The sequence below is a fragment of the Lepidothrix coronata genome, unplaced genomic scaffold (assembly GCF_001604755.1).
Source record: "Lepidothrix coronata isolate B3197 unplaced genomic scaffold, Lepidothrix_coronata-1.0 Scaffold22, whole genome shotgun sequence".
Classification (NCBI taxonomy): domain Eukaryota; kingdom Metazoa; phylum Chordata; class Aves; order Passeriformes; family Pipridae; genus Lepidothrix; species Lepidothrix coronata.
Window position 1 is genome coordinate 5798630 of NW_016690202.1, and position 22068 is coordinate 5820697.

Genomic DNA, 22068 nt, shown 5'->3' on the forward strand with positions numbered 1-22068 from the left:
GACCACAACCCTGTGAGCATAGCAGTGCAGCCAGTTTTCAGTCCTCCTCAGTGTCCACTTATCTAACTCATACTTCAGCAGTTTGTCTATGAGGATGTTGTGTGACAGTGTCAAAAGCCTCGCTAAAATGTAAACAAAGAAGGTTCCCTGCTCTCTCCTAACCCACCAAGTCAGTAATCCCATGTAGGAGGCTATCAGATATGGTTATTGCTCAGCTATGGTTACTTCCTAGTGACCTTCTTTTCCTTTATACAGTTTGGAAATTGTTTCCAGGATTACTTACTCTATCAGCTTCTCTGTGATTAAGGTGAGGATGCTCTGTCTTTGGTTTCCTTGATCTTCCATTGAAGACAGGAGACCTGTGTTTTCATGCAGTCCTCAGGAACCTCCCCTGACCACCATGACCTTTTAAACATAAGCAAGAGTGACCTCCCAGTGACATCAGCTAGCTCCATCAGCATTCTTCTTTTACCAGAACCAATGGATTTTTGTATGTCCTGTTTGTTTAAATAGTCATAACTATGACCTCCACAGAGGGCAAGCCTTCCATCATCCAAGCTTTTCCACTGGTATCTGCAACTCCTGAAGGCAGATCTTGCCAATAAAGAGCAAGGTGAAGAATGCATTGGGTACCTTGGCCTTCAACATGTCCTCTTCCATCACATCTGCCCCAGATTGCACCTAGAGAACTCATCTTCCATTAATGTCTGGATGTTTCGTTCTCTGTCCTCCATTCCACATATTTCTGTATTTAAATAATCCCCGAAGAAAGCGTTAAAAGCAATTTTTTTATAATGATCTGCTGCCCTTCTAATCAAACTCACTGCAACATATGCAAGACTGTGACATCACAATTGTTTTAGTCATACAGCTTCAGTTTGAATGGTATTTTGCTTATTCAACTCAAAATTAAACTACTTGTTTTACCCATTTCACATCTGTCTCACATACTGAAGAAGAAATACAGAATGAAAGAGAAAAATGCAGGAAAGAACTGTACTGTGCAGCCAGAAGTGACTAATGGCATAATATGGGAGCCAAACACTAAACATTTAAGGCATCATTACCTGGTAAAAGATATTTTTTCAATACTACAATGGTTTCATTTCAGACATTAAAAACAGCAATATCAAAGAAAGCTGAAATAGTACTGGAACTTATTTTTTTTGGGGTGAGGGGGAACTGTGCAAACTCAAACACATGGCCCAATTGACACGTTAATAAATTTTGATAAAATAATCTCATCAAACATATTAAGGAAGTCAAATTGTTTAAAAGGACTACCTATGTCTGAACCTACAACATTATTTTTTTATACTGAGCACTACTGCAGTTATAAATTATTTTGAAATAATAACACTAGATACATCCTATGTTCATCACTTTATTTTATAGGAGCACTGGCATGTCAATTAATTATTCCAAGGAACTACACTAATTTTTATGTCACATTTGTCATGTCAAAACAACCTTCAAGAGAGACTGTCTTCTATAGAAAAGGAAAAAACAGGCCTAGTTACTGACATTTCAATTAATTGCAATATTATTTATCTAATGATTAGAGACAATCTTTTTTATTTCAATGATGTAAATAACTGTAAGGTGGTATCACTTCTATTCTCATATCCACATAAGAACTGAATGGCAGGTTATCTTAAGGCATCAATAACTTTGTATTACTAACTGATTTTGGCTTGGTTAAAGAGAAAATTAAAGTAAGGTTTGCTTTATAGGTCAGCACCTTCAATGACTGTAATAGAAAATACTGCAGTTCTAGAAAGACCTAGAAATTACCCAAGTTCCAAACATAGGACTTTTTGTTCTAGTATGCTTCAAAAATCAAATCATGAGAGACATCAATTCATGTACTGTATCTGGAAAATTTTTAAAAGAGAACTCCTTAATGACAGCTTTCTCGTCAATAAACTAATAGAAAATGGGCAGCCCCAAGAGTTACATTTAACATTGTATGATCATGGTCTCATTTTTCAGAATAGTCAAAAATTCTATTACAAACATGAAAAAAAAATGAAACACAAAGAATTAGTACATGAAAGTATGAATGTAAGGATATATGAAATATTTAGCAATACTATTTAGATACTCTTATAGTTATTACAGGATAAAATGCATTTGGAAGCAAAATGGCAAAAGAATATTTTTAATCTCTGAATCCTACAGAAATCTTAGCTTCCCAATTGCCAGAAATATAGGAAAATACTAAAGCAAATATGTAAAGCTTAGGCAATTCAGAATTTTCCAATACTGAAACCCTTGCAATAAAATGAACATTCTGAAGAATTACTTTCCAAAAATATAAATCTGGACATAAATCTAACAACCTGAAAATTCTATCTACCTCTTCAAAAGTTCACCACCAAAGATGGTCCTCTCTAAATAAAAGCAGGGCTGATTCACAACAATTGTGGATTCCCACACCTACCTTTCCCATACAAGTCACTTTAAAATCTTCAAGGGCGTATCGAGAATAGAGATACTGAATACACAAATATAGCTCCAATGCACGAACAGCATTTTATACTTGTGTCTGATTAAATCCTATGTTTATATGATGTAGATCTAATAGGTTGGGTCTTCAGTTTTTAATTAAGCAGAAAAACCTCTCATCGACATTCTTCACTCTTCTTGGCAGATAAATGTGCCGTAAATAACAGTATATGATCAAACAGTGAATACTGTACATTGGTAAACTCATTCAAGAAGAATATCATGATCTAGTAGCATATAAATAGCAATTAGGTCCCCAAAACTTAATTAGATCTTGAAGTCATTCACACAACAATTACATTTAATGCTAATATAGTATTCATTATTTAAACCTCTTTCTTTACTCATTAAAAAACCTTTGTATTTTTAAACATCTTGTAATTTTATACAGCATTTCATTAACACTACAAAAACTAACATTACTGTTTGTATTTGTTATCTTAGTCATGGCTGGCGTATTGAAAAAAGGAAGACATCACTGCAAAAAAAACCCAGAGGCAGATGAAATGTCTGTTTCAGAATTGATATCTGGTTAATTATTTCAAACTATGCTTTTCAATTTACGGACATTAAATAAAAAAATAATTGTTTCAACTTCTTACACAAAATTGTACTGTAATTGTTCTTACAACTAAATCAGTACAAGAATAGAATGTGTTTACATGAAATGGAAAATGCTGGAAACAAATTTATGTATCAACAGCAATAATTAAAAAAAAATTATGAGCAAACACTTAATGTGATGCTACAACACATTATGCTGCTTGGCCATTCAGTAGGACAGATAGAGATACAGGCAAATAGACTATACAGAATTTTTGTCAAACTTCTTGTTTTCTATTGTCCTTTAATTTTCAATGACCTACTTCGTTCCTAGCCTTTTTCTTACATTTCCAAACACTTCAATGAATTTCCTAAACTTACATATTCTTATAGTTAAAAATAAGTAAATAAAATCAGGAATAAGTCTATTTTATTTTCACTTTTGCTCACCTTCCTGTCTTGTTCCTCATTCCTGAAGATTTTCCAATGTTACACGCTATAACAATCCATCGTTTTTCTGACCTCTCAGTTTTCACTTACTATCCTAGATGATTTTTTTCTCTTACAAAAATGGTAAAGTTCTAAAAAATGCAAAGTATCCTTTTAGATGCAAGTTCCACTTGAACTCCATTAAAAACACAGGAAGCAAAGAAACACTCATTACCATCATATTTGGCACAGTCCAAATATCTAATCTCTGCTTTTCTGGTTTGAATGAGAATGGGGATTTTTTTGGTTTTTAAATCATTAAACACGCAGTCCAATAGGTTAGGTCTGGATGAAATAGAAGCATTAAGCTGCAAAGCCAGGTATTCGAATTTGCCCAGTAAGAACATTAGAAAGTAACTATTCTAAGCAATATCTCTGGTTTAGAAATAAAAACAAGCACCAATGCAACATACAGAAATCCAGCTATGTGGGAGAACAGGCAGAGGGAGCTGAACAAAGTTAATGACTGCAGTTCTGGAAAGTAAATTACATCCTTATAGGAATTCTGAATGTAATCTACGTGATTTAGGAATATGTGTTTGCCTTAATAAACACTGGATACTATTTCTTAGGTAAGGTTAAAACATGTTCAACAACTCTGAAAATATCACAACTGTACCATATAAAACACCTCTCAGTAAAAACACCTTTAAAAGTTATCATCTATTAATTGAACACTGTAAAAGGTATGTTGCTGTATTTTTAAATTTCTTCTTTCTATACATTACCTATTATTTCTCTATCAGATTTTAAACTTTTTCTAAGTTATAAAATTCTAATTTTCCTAAATTTTTCAAACTCTCCTAGCTCTCCAGCTGTGGCAGAAGTAGCTACCTTACTGAATAAATACCTCTGTAGTGCACAAAATTAGTTAGCCATCCACAAATGCTAGTCAAACATTTTTCAGTAGATATCATACTCAAACTACATCACACTTCAAAATAATTTTTAAGTTTTAAATTACAAGTTAAGTTTTAACTACAAACATGATAAGAATTCAGAATGTTGCTCAGACCAGCACTTAAATTCAAATTACAGAACTCAATTTTCAAAAACAATCCCTTAAAACCACCTTGTTCTATTGAATATTTCCAAAATAGCTCTCTGTCACCATAGTAATATGCTTTTCAGTAAGAATTCTAGTGTCAACTGAGGAAAGACTTAGGAAGAAACTCTTTAGGGTGAGGGTGTTGGGACACTGGAACAGGTTGCCCAGAGAGGTTGTGGCTGCCCTGTCCCTGGAAGAGTTCGAGTCCAGGCTGGATAAGGCCCTAAGCAATCTGGTCTAATGGGAGGTGTCCCTTCCCATAGCAGGGGGGTTGGACTAGATGACCTTTAAGGTCCCTTCCAAGCTCTTAAAATTCTGTGATTCTATGAAAACAGTTAAGCTGGAAAATACTGCCTACACAAGTAGACCAAAGAGTGAGGTCCATTTAAAAGAAAAGCTTTTTTCAGAAATAAGTTTTTTAAATTCCTGTGACAAAACATTACTGATTATTATCTGAACATACTGAAATGTCAAAATCCAGTGAAACTTCTCAAGTCTGTAACATCTAACTCTTTACAATTTTTTTCTTCTGTACTGTGTAGCCCTTAAGGGTTGTCCCTTTTATCAGTATATAAAGACACACCTTTTATAGCCTTAGAACAGCTTTCCTCTATTCAGAAAAAAAAATGGTGTCATCTTAATGGAATATCACAAGTCACAAATAACTAACTTGGGCTTTACTATAGTGATAATTCAACAACATTCCAAAAGCAGACACAGGAACTGAAGAGGAGTGTTTATCTAGTGTCAATCTACATCTTTATTCAACAACCACTGTTTTCAGTGTTTTAATTTTCAGCTGTTAGCCAGGTCAAAAACTGAACTGTAACCATCCAAAATTACAATTACTACTATTTTGCAAAATAATTTCTGTCTCTCATCCCAAGTCACCTGCTTACCAAACATATAACAGGTCTTGAAAATACAAAATACTAATGGATTACTGACATAAAATAAACTTATCTGGCAGTTACTCAGTTTTATTCATTACTCTTTTTACAATATCTTCACAAGATATTTCCAAACTTTTCTAAACAACACATATACCTGCATAGCTAGGGACTTCTGTGAAGGTCCAGTACAGACCAATTTATAAAAGAAGTTGAGATTTAAAAGCAATTTAGAGTGGTTACTAATACCCCTTTTCCTTGACAACTCATTCAATGTTTCTTTGTTTTCTCCGATGTTTGAAACTACTAGACTTCAAAGTCATTCATTCTGAACAGCTTTGTCAGGGGTTCAGTACCACAATTTTCAAGATTACCTTCATTTTGCAAAGAGGTTTGCCACTTTGAGAAACAGAATCTCCCTAAATTCAACACTAGTTTCCTATGAAAAGAAAATCATGACAACTGTTTGTACTCTTGCTTTATTATTACATCCGGCCCAGTCACTATTGGAAATTCAATCTATTATTGTTGCTAGGAGCCTGTTGCTATGCAACCTAAAAGGGTTATGCAGCGCTTTCAGGCTGAGAAGCCTTGAAAACACCACAGGTCTCCTATGCCTCTAACCAGTTTATTTAAATAGATTAACACCCTCCTCAATCAACCCCCAATTCCAGGCATACGCTTAAAAAAAAGTCACAATAACAGATTTGAACACTGTAAACAAACAAAACCAGAAAAAATTACACAGAAGCTTATATGGCATCCTACAGCAAAGCAAACAACATTTCCCCTAATCTCTCATTTATTAGGAAAGTTAGAGTCTGTAAACTCCAAACCCCTCAAAGTTTAACTTTCATATACTAACAAGCTAGTATAATGGAGTTGCTCACGTGCTCTGCAAAGTTATTTTATAATAAACTTTTGACAGATCGATACACTAAGTTTCCTATTCTAGATCACTGAGTGAGACTTTGGGGGAAAAAGAAAGGCCTAAAATTAACTTTAAAATGGCAGAATAATACTTGATATTTATACTCTGTATCAAAAGATGTCCAACAAGATTGTAAGCTGGTTCCAAGATTTGCAGTAAAACTGAGTTCTCCCTTTTTGTGTCTTTGTCACTGTTACACATTATGCAATTGATATTAGACACCTATGTAGATCTCTGCAGATCCATTTCTTTCAGCAACACTTTTGCAAATCTGCTGGAGAATGGTTAAGAAATAACCCACAAAAGAGCTGATTACTATGGCTTTTCATTCTAATAATCTGAGGCTGTTCCAGCCTGCACCAAAGAACAAGTTGTTCTACAGCACCAGAATTAAGAAAGCCGCATTTCTTCCAGCTTGGTCCTTTAAATGGATCCATACTACAACAAACTAGCACAGACTGTGAGCGCTGACTGACTCTCCAGGATGCTGGGAGTGCAAAATGAGTTGCAACTGCCTCTTCTTCAGTGGTAGTACCCATTTTTGCTTAAATTTTCAAACAAATTATTTTGTTAGTACCTGTTTTTCTGAAACTTCTAACCCTCTTTTGAATAAGATGGACAGATATACCAGAAAAGACCCAAACCAAACCTGTTTCCCTAAGAGTACAAATTTAAGAAAGAAACACGCTGTCCCAAAAGTTATTGGAAATGTTAAGAATGATTGTCTATACAACAGACTTAACAGCCAGCACCACAAAATGGACTACAGTACTCGGGTAAGGAAATGCTAGGATTTATCCTTCCCAAAATGCTTTGTACTACTTAGCGGCTGATATTTTCTAGAGAAAACCTGAAAACAATGAAAAATATGAACGCTGTTCTGAAGACAAAAATCTCAGAGTGTTGTGGGTAAAATAGCAAGTATCAGCAGAACGTGTGCATGAACTCAAAGTCTTCTAACTCGAACTTTGCTGCTTCTCCAGAATTTAAAGGTTGCACAATCTTCTTCTAAAGCAAAACTAAACTTTCTACCTGTGTTAGAGTAACAATCAAACCACAAAGGACTTGTCTTATCCCCTGTAACTGAGGGATTTAGCCTAGAACAGTTAACAGCTGCTAATCTAGCAGGGTCTACAACCAAGTACCAGAATCAAACACCTTCCATTGACTTCTACAGCCAAACCCATAAAAAAGAATTGTTGTGTATAATCACCATTGCTAGTTTGCTTTTTATAATTCTATAAAGAAAAGATCACTGCAATATTAAGTTATCCTAGTGGTTGTGAGCTCAGAGATGACAGGCTGCTTGGACATCAGCTAGATATAGCTAGAAATACAGCTAAAACAATACAGCATGTTATGCTATAAACTACCTACAGGTTTATAATTAAAAACTAGGTATTGATTATCTGAGCTGTTTTACAGTCAAAATTTCATTAGAGCTTGTTAAGTACTTTGGTATTGTCCAAGAACTTATTAGAGACAAGAAAGATTTTGACAGACACAGTAGATCCAAAGCTATGTTCATCTACCATTTTTCCTTAAATTATCTTCTGTAAGTGTGACATTTGCTTTAATGTCATTGAGGCAAATGAAACTTGCAGACATAAGTGTTTTCTTTACACAAAACAGAATAAGGCCTTGATTTTTTTCAATCTGATGAGACACTCTGGTTGTCTTCACTGACAGTTTAATAAAAGAAATTTGACCAGAATCTGGCTATAATGAACTTAAGGACACGCTTAGGATTCCTCCATCCTTTATCATAGAAGATAACTCAGAACTGGCCATTCAAGGAAGCTAAAAAAGCTGAACGTTCCCTTGGTTTTAGGAGACTGTTTCACATGACTAAGATGATTTAAGAAGGTAACATTTTTCCCATAATTCTAGAATCCTGTTCTTAGGATTCTTCTTAGGATTCACTACCTCCACAATTACACCAGACCAAATGCATGTACGACTGTTCCCCAGTGGCTGCTGGCAAAGAAAGATCAGGCAGTCCCTGAAAGCAGACCTCAGTACCTTAGGGTATCCCTACAGCCAGCTGGGTATGTATCAGCAGTGTGTGATGTTTAGCAGCCTTGTCACACCTCACTGTCTCAGGTAAACTGTTAAATATTAAACCGCATGTAAGCCAGGCATCCAACATGGAACAGGAAAGAAAACCCAAAACCCAGTAGATACTGAGCTGCAGAGCTTAATAACTAAAAACAAGTGCAAAAAAGTATTATATAATCAAATATATAGTAAAATATAATTGTAATTGCAAAATACATGCAAGCAGATATCATTGTCATCAATGATAATATAATAAGGCAGCAAAAAAGGACAATCATAAACTGCAAAGGAAGAAAAAACTGCTGACATAAATGAAGACTTAAAGAGTGGCATATACTTTAATTTGAAAGAAAAAAAAGAAATATTTAGAAATTTAGAAACATTCAGAAATTTGGAAACACACTTATAAAATCTACCTTACTTTAAAATACTGCTTTATGTCCTGAAGACATCCTTCACTCTGCCCCATCATCTGAATTTTAAGTATCTTTGAAATCTGCTTCTTTGCTTTGTATCCATAATTTTGAAGTACAGTAACTATAGATTTAAAGTACAGTAACTGTAATGAGGCGACTAATATTTCACTATATTTATTGCTTTTCTTTTTATGTAAGAAATTTATTCTCGAGAGCAAATTCAGCAACAGCAATCCTACAGGAAATACACGAAAAATTATGTTGAAAGAAATGACAAAGAAACACCCTCACTCTACAAAAATTATTTTACCAAACATGCTTGAAATTTACTATTACACCAGAAAACATTATTTAGATATTGATTTTAACCTCCTTTGGTTTTCTGTGTGACTTTTTCCAATACACTGGCTTTCACAAGCACATATTTATTCAAGAAAATATCATGAATGTTGATTTTGATGTCTCATGGAATGATTAAATGCATTTTTATATTGAAAATATATACAAATCCATACACACAAAATTAAACCAAAAAAATTCTGAAAGCCAAACATACAGAGAAACTACCACCTGGCTTTTTGTTCACCTTGCAGTAGAAGACAGTTCCAAACACGGCATTCTGTTCTGCTTTTCCAACCTAACAGTACTGACCACTTTAAAAGACAGTGATACAAGCCACAGCTTATATTTCTTGGATAGAAATCAATGTTTTTATTTTTGTTCCATGTGTGATTTAGAACAAACCACTTCAACTTATATTTTTAGCTTACAGGCATATATTTATAAACAATATTCTAAAATTATTAAATCCTCCTTACTTATCAGTACACTTCTCTTAAAGAAACTGCTCTCTAAGCTCTTAGCTAAGATTGACTTTAGAAAGCATGTGAAAACATGAAATCACAAAATGAATATATGCATAATGTTTCTTATTAGCTAGGTTTATCTAGCCATGGGGTCTTTTGCCCTCAAAGAAAAACCACTGAGATAGAAAAAATATAAAGTACAATGTAAAACCCAAATGCAGTGAAGAATAATGAAAAACATCAGCAGATAGAAATGGGAATAAAAAAAAAAAGGGGGGAACTCTATTAATTATAAAAAAAATAATTTCATTAATCAAACTGGTACAGTACAATAGGAAATACTTAGCAAATCTCAATGTTTACTGTAATCGTACTTACAATACAAATGAAATATTAAGAATGGCACAATTGGATCCAGGGCATGTTTGTTTCTTTGTTGGCTTCTAAGGTTACAAAACATTCCCAACAAATTTTCATATTACCTGACGAAAAGCTTCACGCTCAGGAAGTTTAAGTAATATTACTTTCAAAAATGGCTTAATGAAAGGTAATGGTAACTCATTTTTATAATTACTTGGTAAGATTTGTTTTATTAGGTTCCAATCTACTGCCCTGATAGAGAATAAAAAACCAATTCAAATATAAAGAACATTCAGTGACAATATTTATTCAAGATTTATTTCACGAACAGCAGAAACTGAATTTGATTTCTGAGTCTTAAAATAAAGCCATATGACTATGTAACGTATCATTGCATTGTCTTCCATAATTGCTAAGTAACAGGAAAATACTATCAAATAGATACCATTGGCTATCTCATTTACAGTATAGGAACGTAAAAATCTAAACTGTGAGATATACAACACCAACACAGAGTACTATTTATATAATTTTTGAGATATGCTGACATTTATTCCATTTGTTTTCCTTATGGTAGCTCTTTGTTTTGCTCAGCAAGATTTATAGCACTTTAATTTCTTGACATTCATTTTAATCATTGACTTGTAAAAGTCAGATGAGACTTGACAGGAGCATTCTAAAAGACACTGACAGTAAAACAGAGGTACTTGGAAAAGGTACTAACTGTGTTATAGTGTTAGATCTTTTAGGACACTTTAAGTTTCACTGTGTATTCACTTATTAATTCTACCAGAAAAAGGACTTTCCCTTGGAAAAGATTCCTGAAAACATTATGGAAATCCTGCATCCCTCGTCCACTTAAAATCTCAAATTTGACAGAGGTAAATTTAGCAAATTATGAATAAAATAAAAACCCAGGTCTCAGCAATCTATTTGCTTATCCATGCCTTAATCATTCAATTCAACTCAGTTTATTAACAAATATGAAACATTTGTATTTCTATAAAGGGATTACCTTCTAATACTGCCTTGAATATCAAAACTATATTTATCATAATTAGTAATGTATACATATGTTTTTGCTTATCCCTCAAGCAGTGCTAAACAAGAGTAAGAGATACAATAATTTTGCTATGGACTTTGATATCTGAATGACACACCATGATCAAACCTCAGCCAAAACAAACAAAACACCCTCAAACAGAACCACTTTGATCAACAGAAGCATTGATTATGAAACTATTTTTCTGACTTTACCAATAGCAGTTACTGCGATATGCACTTCCTTAGACCCTTGCTCTTGATCTCCATTTTTCATTTTATATTTGCAGCTATATGATAAAGCAAACTTTTTTTTTAAACAAACATCTCTTTATAGAGGCTCAAAAACAATCATCCTTGCTTCCCAAATTCTTTTTTGGACCCAATTCAATTCTTATCAAAATGAGCAGGGATATAGCTGCTCAGGAAAATATTTTAGACATAACAAAAAAAACCCTCTTCAGATTCCTGGCTTTTATATATCTTGAACACCACTTACAAATCACCAGGCAGTTAGCCAAATATAGAATGTTTCACCAAAACCCCTGTATTTGTTTCACCAAAGACAGGAAATGATCCAATTTATTTCAAAAGTCTAAATAACTTCCAACAAAAATGGTGTTTGCCGTTTTTCCTCTTTTCATTTATTTTTCTCTTTTGCTGCAACAAAAAGCCTGCAAATGCAGTCAGTTGCAACAGAACTGGCCAACAAGAAGACAAACTAGATCCAACCTAGGAACTTCTGCTGTAGAGCAAGAATCACAAGTAAAACGATAGCATAGCTTGGGCTGATATGGATTTCATGAGCTCCCAAGTCCAACTCACTTTTCAAAGCAGACTCAGACTTGGCATCAGACCAGCTCCTCAGGGCTTTATCCTATCAGAGCTTGAAAATCTCCAAAGGCAGAGATGGGAAAACTTCAACACATTGTTGGGTTGTCCTCATGGGGAAAAATATTTTCCTTAACTCCAGTCTAGTGTTTCAACTAAGAAACATTGTCTCTCATCCTTCAACGATGCACTTCTGTGAAAAGCCTCGCTCCATCTTCTTGATGACCTCCTTATATTTGGGAACTAGGTATTAGGGAAGGCTGCTGTTAGGATCCCTGAAATTTTTCTTCTCCAGACTGAACAAGCCCAGGTCCTTCAGTGCCTCCTTGGAGACCTGTGCGCTCTAGTTCCTGACTGTCTTAGTGGGCCTCTGCTGAACTTACTCCAGTTTACCAACATCGTTCCCACTGCCACAGGAGAGTGAGGGTGAACGCGAAATTAGAGATGGACGTAAATGTTGCCTAATAAATGCAGAGAGAGATGGGATAAGCATTTCCCTCTATTTCCTGCCTATACTCATGTTCATACAGCCCAAGAGACACTTTGGATCTTCCCTACAGCCAAGGCACCCTGCCACATACGTTCAGGGTCTCATCCAGCCTGTAGTCTCAGCCACCATCCCCAGTCGGTAGTCTGCAGACTAACAGCTATGGGTCTGTGAAGCCCTAGAGAGCTGCACAGGACTGGTACTCCTCTCCATTTTGGCCAGTATATTACTGTAGAAGTAGGCTAAGAGTCTTTTTTTCAGTGACTGCTTTTGCTCTAGATTTTACTAAGTAGCACAAAATTACTGTGTTCATAACAGATAGTCTGTATGTTTGCTGTAAGAAAAGATGTGCTTTCTAACACCCTGTGAAGGACAGTTAACAGACTATTCCAGAAAATATACTCAATACAGAAATGACATACCAGTCAGGGATGTGAAAACCACCAGTTTTACTCACTGCCCTAAAACACGTAACTCCATTTGACAAGGCTGAACCACCTAGGTTATCATACAATGTCCTCCTAGATGATTGTTATTCCTGGGAAATTATCTGCCACATTTCTTTCACTCTCCAAGGGAATAAAAGCCCAATGAGCCAAATACAAATAAACCACAAACTGCCCACCATACTGCACTGAGTACCCTAAGCATCTTCTGTTCCTTTACTAAACAAAATCATTTCCATACCAGCAGGTTAAATGCTGTAATAAGAGTACATAAAAAGCTTTTGAATTAGTATGTGAAAGGCAGAAGCACTTCATGTGAAATGAACATATTTTTAAAAACAAAATATAACTATTAGCCAATGAGAGCAGAGGACTGGGAGTTCAGAAGCACAGCTATAAAATAAAGTTACATTTGTGACCAGGCAGCTTGTTTTATGGAGATGACACAGCTAATTTTATTAGTGGACTTAACATATTATGAATCAACATCTCAATCCCCACTATTAACACTCAGTTACATCTTGGCCATTTTTAATGGCCAAACCCTGTTATGCTGCCTGCCATTCCTACGCTACAGACTCTGGGACAAGTACTATAGCATTTCTGATCAAAACTTTCCACACACACCCCTCCCTTCCTCTATCACAGATTACCAAAACAGAATTTCCATTTTCCTATCTGCCACATAGATCTGTCTTCCTCCTTTGGACACTATATCTTTTCCCATATAATAAAATGTGGGAAGAAAACGTTATACTTCTAAAAAATATTAGTATTTCAACTTGAAATCAAGCAGTGGGAACTCTTAAAAGGCAATCTTCCATGTGCAAAGTAATCCTAAAACTCCTCATCTCGGTTGCCTGAAATATGCTTGTGATTGACTTGCAACTTGTGATTTGAGGCCACATGAAGAATCTGTCCACATTAGGTCAAGAAAATTGGTCACTGCATTGAAGTCATGACCCTGCATCTAGCTTTTCCCTAAAGTCAAGAAATGTCAGTTTCTTTAGGATTCGATAAGAAATAAATACTAAAGTAAGGACAAGCAGTGAAGATATTGAACACCTTCGAACCTGTTAACCTTCCTGTTAAAGACAGGAAACTTGACTTAGTGACTCATATCAGGATCATACCAGGTAAATTTAATATCTGAAATTTAAATCTTAGTAGGATCTGACTCCACGAACAACTTTAGATATAAGACACTACTGAAATCTGGATATCCCAGACCACAAAAGTTCCTAAGGTTATACTGGTTAACTACTAACTGCTGAAACAACAGCATTAAAAAACCCACCACACCAAACAGATGCAACTGAACCAGCATAAACTCACAACTTTTAAAACACTAGGAGGTCTGTTCCATAAGACAGTCACTATTTGCATGATAAATTATGCTATTGCTTTGTAGGACGAACTCTAATTCTCGGTCTACTAAAAATAAACCTTTCCTCAGTTTGACAAAGTGTGCTAACAAAGGGTGCTTCACTCACAAAACCTAAATTTTGTAAACCAGCCCAAGGTTTGCAAAATCCTAAGCCTTTTTCATCTCCACATTACCACAGACTCAGTGCACCAAATCTCTACACGTTTACCTGCCCACTACTGTCCCTTGAAACACCCTGTCAGGACTGTGCTCCTTACAGTACAAAAGAGTCTCAGAACTGGAGAAAACCTGAGCAACTCAGGACAACCATCAGTTAGAAAGGACCTGGAAAGAGACAACACCATGAAGAGCTGTACTTTTATCTTAAGTCTTTCACTCTTGCCTCACTTCAAAACCCAGAGTCTGAGCAAAAAAGTATTTCCACAAAATAAGGGAATGGAATCTACATTTCTGTGCTACTTACCTCCATTTACGATTAAATAATAATTACATTATGTTAAATCTGTGGTTTAATACTAAGCATGTTTTGCTCCTTAAAACAACAGAAGAGCTTCCACAACTTTCAGAAACTCCAACGAATAATCTTCCTAGAAGTCACAGGGAATTGCTATTACTATTACACAGAATCAACTCTGAGGAACTAAAAACATACCAAATTCTACATTTGTCTGTTTACTAAATTTGACAGGAAAACAATACAATGAATGTAGAAGAGTTACTTATCAACTCCTTTGCAAACTGCAACTCAGATGAAGTGGTTTAACATAGAGTGGATAAAATAAAATAGGTTTTAAAACAGTGATTATAGAATAACTATTTTTCTAAAAAATACTTTCAAAAGCAGGTATGGGTTTTCAATTAAAGCAAGTAGTTCTAAGGCAAAGCTTTTTCTTTACTGTATCTTCCAAATTTGCTGAGATACAAAGTAATTAACATTGAATCACAATAATAAACACAGTATATAAAACCTTAACTAGAAAGGCAAATTAACAATCCTTTGTGTATAGCCACATAATGGAAGAACTACAGTATGCATATCATCAGCAAATATGGGAAGGAGGAAACATTCTTCCTGCATTAAATCTCTAACTCTATTGTCTCTCTTCTCAAGCCACAGAACAATAAAGAGGTAAGAATACAGCACACATCTTATTGGAATAAAAAGTTAGGGGTTTAGATGGACAATCATGAATACTTTTTGCAGCAGTTAAATAAAAAATGAATCTTCATATTTATGAGACATTTAACATATGAAAGAAATCCTAACCTTAATCACTGCTTCCAATGGCAAGAGAACTACAGTTATTCTGTTATTTTTCCTTTCACCTAACAATAGTGAGTAGAACTTAGTCCTCCTTAGTAAATACTTGTTACTTTTTGCAGTTCAACTCTCTTAGACTTGCCTGTCAATTTCACGCTCAGCTGTTTGCAATGCAGAATGCTACCATAAGATAAGGAAGAAAAAGCTCAGGTGATAGAAACTAGTTTTGTTTAGATGAAGCTACACAGTCCAACAGCAACATTTTAAAATGCTTTATGGATTATCTGCAACAGACCACACCAAAAGACAAAAGTTCAAATTGACAACCCTGGTCATCTAACCCACGAGCAAGTTAAACCCTTCAGAAACCCTGTAAACATCCAATATCACTGTCAGATTAAGGGAGATAAATAAGCAAGACTGCTCTCCCTTCTCCCTGCCCCAGGCTCAGGCACATTTGGGGAGGGGAGTGGGGAGAGAAAACCAGACTAAAGTTATTAGAGAAACAATATACAATGCATCACCTGAAAATTCAGCAAACATGAACTAGGTCATTGGAGCCAAAAATGTCTTTTTGAATTTTGGTCCACAGAAGCATAATAAATAGCCTCTATAGCCTTAATAACTGTCTTGTAAGCAGTTCTGGCTCAGAATCCTATTACACTTTTCCAATTCTTTGCAAGGGAAGTATGGTTAACAGCACAGAAAAAAAAGTTACCACACACACCTCCACACACAAAAAACAAACAAACAACAAACAAAACCAACCAAAACAAAACACAACCAAAAAAACCCAAACCCACAAATCCAGAACACCTTAACTGAGGTAGAATAATCTGACTCGATGGCAGCTGCAAAGTGACATACTACACATTTTAACGTATTTGCTTGTTTCTGTTTCTACTTTGCAATGTTGCATGATTTAACTACACTGAGTTTAAGCATTCAGAAAACATCCCTGAGGTGGTATGTAAGAGAAAGCACTGTTAGATTAATTATAATGAGGTAGTAAAACAGAAGAGAGAATCCATTTACTTCGTAGACAAACAGTAAACACAGCTTTGAGTCATTAGTTGTAGAGGCAGCATCCAAATCCTGAACAAAATCTAAATCCATGGCTCTTGCCTTATTAGAAATCAGACTTCAATGAGAAGAAAATGAAAGAACTACACACATTGTTTACTCAGAGATGGTCTAAGAAGCTGAGATACAGTCAATGTACTGGGTCCATGGGTGAATGAAATGACCTGTAAAAATAGTGTTAAATATCTTTTTTCCTCTCTCTAATGAATGAATAAAAGCGTAAATATTACAAGTATACTAAAATTCAGTTACTGATATACATTTGACATTCTCAGAGCATTGCTATGGATGTCATCCAAGAATTTAAACAAGACCAATTAGAAATAAGATAGGTATTTACACAGGAAGTCTGAATTGCTAGAAATTAAACTTCCCAGTCTCATTAAAATTTATACTGTAAACCAGGAAATTTCTTTATCAAACAGAACTTACATATAGCCTAACCACCACTTCTGGATTTTAGGCCACTAAAACTGAAGTCAGGGGACCAAAACCAAACAACTTGCCATAGTGGAACATGTAAAACAACTAAAGGTAGTGTGCAAAAATCAAGCAATTTAAGGTGTACTACCCAAACTCCAGCCTGTACATTTTCACATGTTTCCAAAGGGAAATTACACTGAACTAGACACACTATCCATGACACATGAAAAACCAATATTACCTTATTAATCTTACAGTGTGTGATAAAAAAATAGGTATTACTAAACTACAGAAGTTACTACAACTAAATTCTAATCTCTGAGGTCCTTATATCCACAGAGAAATTTTTGAAATAAAACATAGTGGTTCTTGTAAACTTCTAGAGCCTGGGGCTGTTTGGGGTTTGGTTTGGTTTTTGTTTGGTTGGTTTTTTGTTTTGTTTTGAGTGGTAGGGGGTTGGTGGTTTTCTTTCCCAGAACTAATGACTGATGGAGAAAAATATCCCGCCTCTTTTGCAATTCAGGAGTATGCGGGTATGGCTCAACCTCAGTTTCTTCCAGGAAGAGTTGCAGTGAGAAAGAAAGAAAGAAAGAAAATCTATATGCAGCAATGCATTTTTTAAAAAGGGTTCAGGTATAAATGAACAAGTTACATAAAATGTGAATATGAACTTATAAATGAAAAATATAACATACAATTAAAGTCACTCCAAAATACATACGTCTCTCGGGCAAGTTCATGCAGTACTTCAATAAGTATACACTGTTTGAGCTATATGTGATAAAGACATAATTTACATACAAATCTTTGTTCTCTTTCAATGAACAGAAATTGTATTATAAGTGTGTGTGTATATCTACACACACAGACATAATCAGATACGGAGCAGCCAATATCATCTAAGATTTTTAGCATAATATTGTCAACACATTAAGTTTGCTATATTGCACTGCACAGAGGAAAGTGGGAAAATTTCAGTAAGGTTTATTCAAATCCCATATGCATTATCAATGTATTTCAAAGAAAGAATTTTTAGAATTTGCTTTCAGTTTTGTATTTCAAATAGCATAGCACCCTCTGGTGCATCTACTTGAAAGAAAACAACTAACAATAAACACCAGTCATTGTTACAAAAAAGACAACATTAAAAAAAGAAAAAGGAAACCCTTAGAAACAAAAATACCAAAGAATTATCAGAAAACAAACTTCTTTTTCATGCTTTCTTATTAAAATCTTTTGTAACTGAGAAAATTTTAAGTGCTGAATAAAAAAATTTAAAAGAAAGAAAACTGCAGGTGTGCTAATACAGAAGGGTACCAGAAAAAAAATTCTAAAAAAGACAGAAGTTTGAAGCTAACTCTGTGTTCTTAATAATAGGTCATTTTTATTAAAAAATATTCTAAAGTGGAATATTCTATAAGTAAAAAAAGGTAAATAAGTTAATGAAACAAAATGTTACACGAAGCAACATATCTGCTCTTGGACTTGCAAGAATGACAATTATTAGGACTACACCTATCCACACACTCAAAACCTGCTAAATCTCACATCCAAATAATCTCTTTTCAAAGTCCAATGAGAAAAGAATTAAAAAAAATGACGCTTATACTGCATGGAACAGTTCATACTCTGATACGACATTTTAACAAAACACAAACTCTGATATGACACATAAAACTATTAAATACACCTAGTCACTAGGAAAATAATCTCTTACAAAAGTACATTTTGCTAATCACAGAAGTGGAGATCACCATCTGCTTTAGGCAGCTCTTTTGTAAACCTCTGGAAGACTCAACACAAGGCAAAAGAAATGAAAGTGACACCTGTTTAAATCAGCCATCTGTCTCTAACAAACTAGATTTAGCCAAATCAGTGTATGTACTGATCCTTAAATTTCCAAAATATGGGTACAATAGCATCTGTGAGAAAAGAGAAGTATTGTTATGATTGACAACAAACTGTAGGCAAAATACATAAATAATAAAATTTGTGGCTAAAGAAAAAAATTTCTTAAACATTAGCCTATACATTTTAAAAGCCTCACTAATTTTTTCAGCCCTAATTCTTAATAAAAAAATAAGCATTTTCATTGATAATTTCAAGACATTCTGCTCTTTTGTTCTAACACATTCATTTGACAAGGAGTTTGATTTTGAAATGAAACTCCCACTACATGCATATTACATTGCCACTGAAAGCTTATTTTTTATTCTGTTTGTATTTGTAGGGTATTCACAACATGTCTTTTCAACTGAAAATTATTTTTAAAAAGTATTTTAATAGTCACATGTATTTTTTAAAGCCTATTCATTTTTTAAGCATTCCTCATGACACTTACCTGCAGATGGTAAGCTTTTGGAGACTGCAGGTAAAAATACAACTAATAGAGAATTTTTTAAGAGCAAAGAAAGCCTCTCAAAATAAAGCATGAAAATCAGAAACACTAGCTAGAACACTAAAAAGAACTGCAGTGATAAAGCCTTCTTTCTCAATATAAAGTTTAGTAAATGGAAAGAAACTGCAATATTTATTTCTGTAGGCAGTTCTGTGATTAACAAACTACCCTATCAGGCAGGAACAAGAAATGGGATAGTGCTAACAAAGCTGAACCTAATTATCAAATAAAGCACCGTGACTTTGAACTCTTTAATGGCATTGTACCTTTGATTCCCATTTCATTTACCTACACTACATTACTGAAAGGGTTTCTCCACAGTAGCACAATGTAGGTTTAGCTCACTAGTAACACAACAGAGCGTAAAATCCTGACTGGCTCATTTGGATACACTGAAAAACCATTAGGTAGTTACACCACATAAGTCATGAAAACCTATGTGTTAAAAAAAAAAAAAACACACAAGCCAACTGATTTTCAAACACTGGTTAGCATCACAAACACCAACTATTTTGTTAGCTGTGGGCATTAGGGAATCAGAATGCGTAATGAGGATCTCATCTGTGGTCATTACAGTATCTCAGTGATAATAAGGAGTCAGTACTTTTCTCAGATACCTAAAGTATTATTTTCCAAATTGCAGTACCTGGCTAAAGAAAATGGAGCTAAATAGTACTACAAAGGTTGCTGGTTTTAGACAAAATCATGTGCTTTTAAGATAATTTTTAAGACCTGTACGCCTCCTCACAGAGTTAAAACAAAGTTGGTCTCACAGACACGCACGCGCTTTCCTTTGCTACCCAGCAGCCTGGATACATGTTCTGCAAAGAGATTTCAATACCCTGGGAACAACCCAATCCTGAGTAGTATTCTGTCCCACTCCAAGAGGACTGCTCAAGAAAGATATGGTGCAGAGCTGACATCTTCTCTTTTCAACAACAGTAGATGCCAGAAATTATTTAAAAACCAATGAACCAAGAAAATAATAACAAATGCAACAAGCTCTAAGTGTGCCATATAACTGATACCATCCTAAAACTCGCACTAAAAATTATTAATGTCTTTAAAATATTTGACAGTAGGATCTAGAAAATCAGCATGCAGTGGTTTAATCTTTGAGTAAAATAATAAAATAATGATGACGTAAAGACTTTTGATCATTAGTCAAAATAATTTATTTCCTAAGTCATTGTAGACCCATGAAATATACATTAAAAAGAAAAGACAGATCTAATGTGCCTTACCTCAAGAAATATTAGTATCAACAATGCACTAACTACTTAGCAGATTTTGTAGTCAATACTCGCTTTAAAAAATTGCCACATTCGTTGGTAGTTCCAATGTGGGACAAAATAAGCATCTTGTAGCTGAAACTGTAATGAGAAATCCTGCATTTTACACAGGGTTCTAAAGATAAAAAAATGGAAAACATGTATGTACAATTAAAATGTAGGTTTTAGATTAAAAACGAGAATATAATTTTCTTCTAATTATTTTACTAAATAAATAAGTTACGACTTCAAAAGTAAAAAAGCTTGCCAAAACAATACATGATTTGACAAGTCAAAGGAGAGAGTGCAACTAGATATGGAGATGTTAAGAAAATTTCACTGCCATAAAAGATGCCTAAAATTCAGTTCATCCAAAGCATTCAAAAAGTATAATGCAGTATGATTTGACATTACTGACAACACAAATCTTTAGATCCTAATAAGCAATCACAAAAAGGATGAAGAAAACAAGCATTTTGGACTGAAAATACAAAGCAAACCATACTCATTAATAATACGATTTCTACTACATCTCGAGAGGTAAAAAGCTGCCTCTTCCCTCTTTTCCAAACACACTCTTGAAACACAACAGCAATAGCAAAATCACAGAGACTTTGTTTTAATACTATTTCTTGTTTTCTCCTTTCTTTGATCCTCAGCACTGAAACTTGCAGTCAGGATCTTGAATTGCCATCATTGTGGAGAGTTTAAGGAAACTGAAATGGATTCTCTCCACATGAACGTAACTCGCGCAGTACACTAGACCTACACATGCACAGTTCCATACTACACTGGCAGCATGAAAGCACTATTTAAAAAACAATTCCCTGTAAAAGGAGTGCAATAAGGAAAAAACCAACCTGCTACTCCGTGTGTGTATGGGTGGGGGTATGAATAAACAAAAACGCACTTCACAATACAAAGAAAATGTAGACTGCACTAAAATAAACAGCAACACTAATTATGAATAAAAGAAAAAAATTAATACAGAAAGCACCAAAAAAAAAAAAGAGTAGCTGATCTGATCGACAGTAGGAGACTATCATTAAAAGATACAGCAAGTTCACAAAAACCTGCAACATTTAGTAGTCACATTAAATCAGAACAAGGCCCCTGTACGTGAAAGGGGAAAAACAACCCCTGCTCTTGCTGTGCTACAGGATCCGTCTCCGGCTGCATCTTTCCTCCCAACCTCAACTGGCTTTTTTTCGGGTTTAAAGCCAGTAGCCTTCGCCTGCGGCCGATTCCTCCATCTCTCGACCCGTACGATCGAGAGACCCGAACCGGACGCACACCCACCGCATCCTAGCGATTGTCCCAGAGGTCCCGCAGCATCGCCCAGCCTGTGCTGCCGCTCACCCGCGCGGGGCCGGCCCCGCTCCCCGCTGCCC

At 34.9% G+C, this 22068-nt stretch overlaps 1 protein-coding gene across 5 annotated transcripts in view; it reads right to left on the bottom strand.

Moving 5' to 3' along the window:
• The window catches only part of RFX3 (regulatory factor X3), a 105520-nt gene that overhangs the window by 82948 nt on the left and 504 nt on the right, over positions 1–22068 (bottom strand). The window contains exon 1 of one of the 5 annotated variants that reach the window (XM_017808269.1): positions 284–404. The exons of the other annotated variants lie outside the window; for them this stretch is intronic. The gene's annotated coding sequence lies outside the window, so the exon portion shown is untranslated. Of the gene's footprint in view, positions 1–283; positions 405–22068 lie in introns of those variants that run through there. 5 annotated transcript variants of the gene reach the window in all.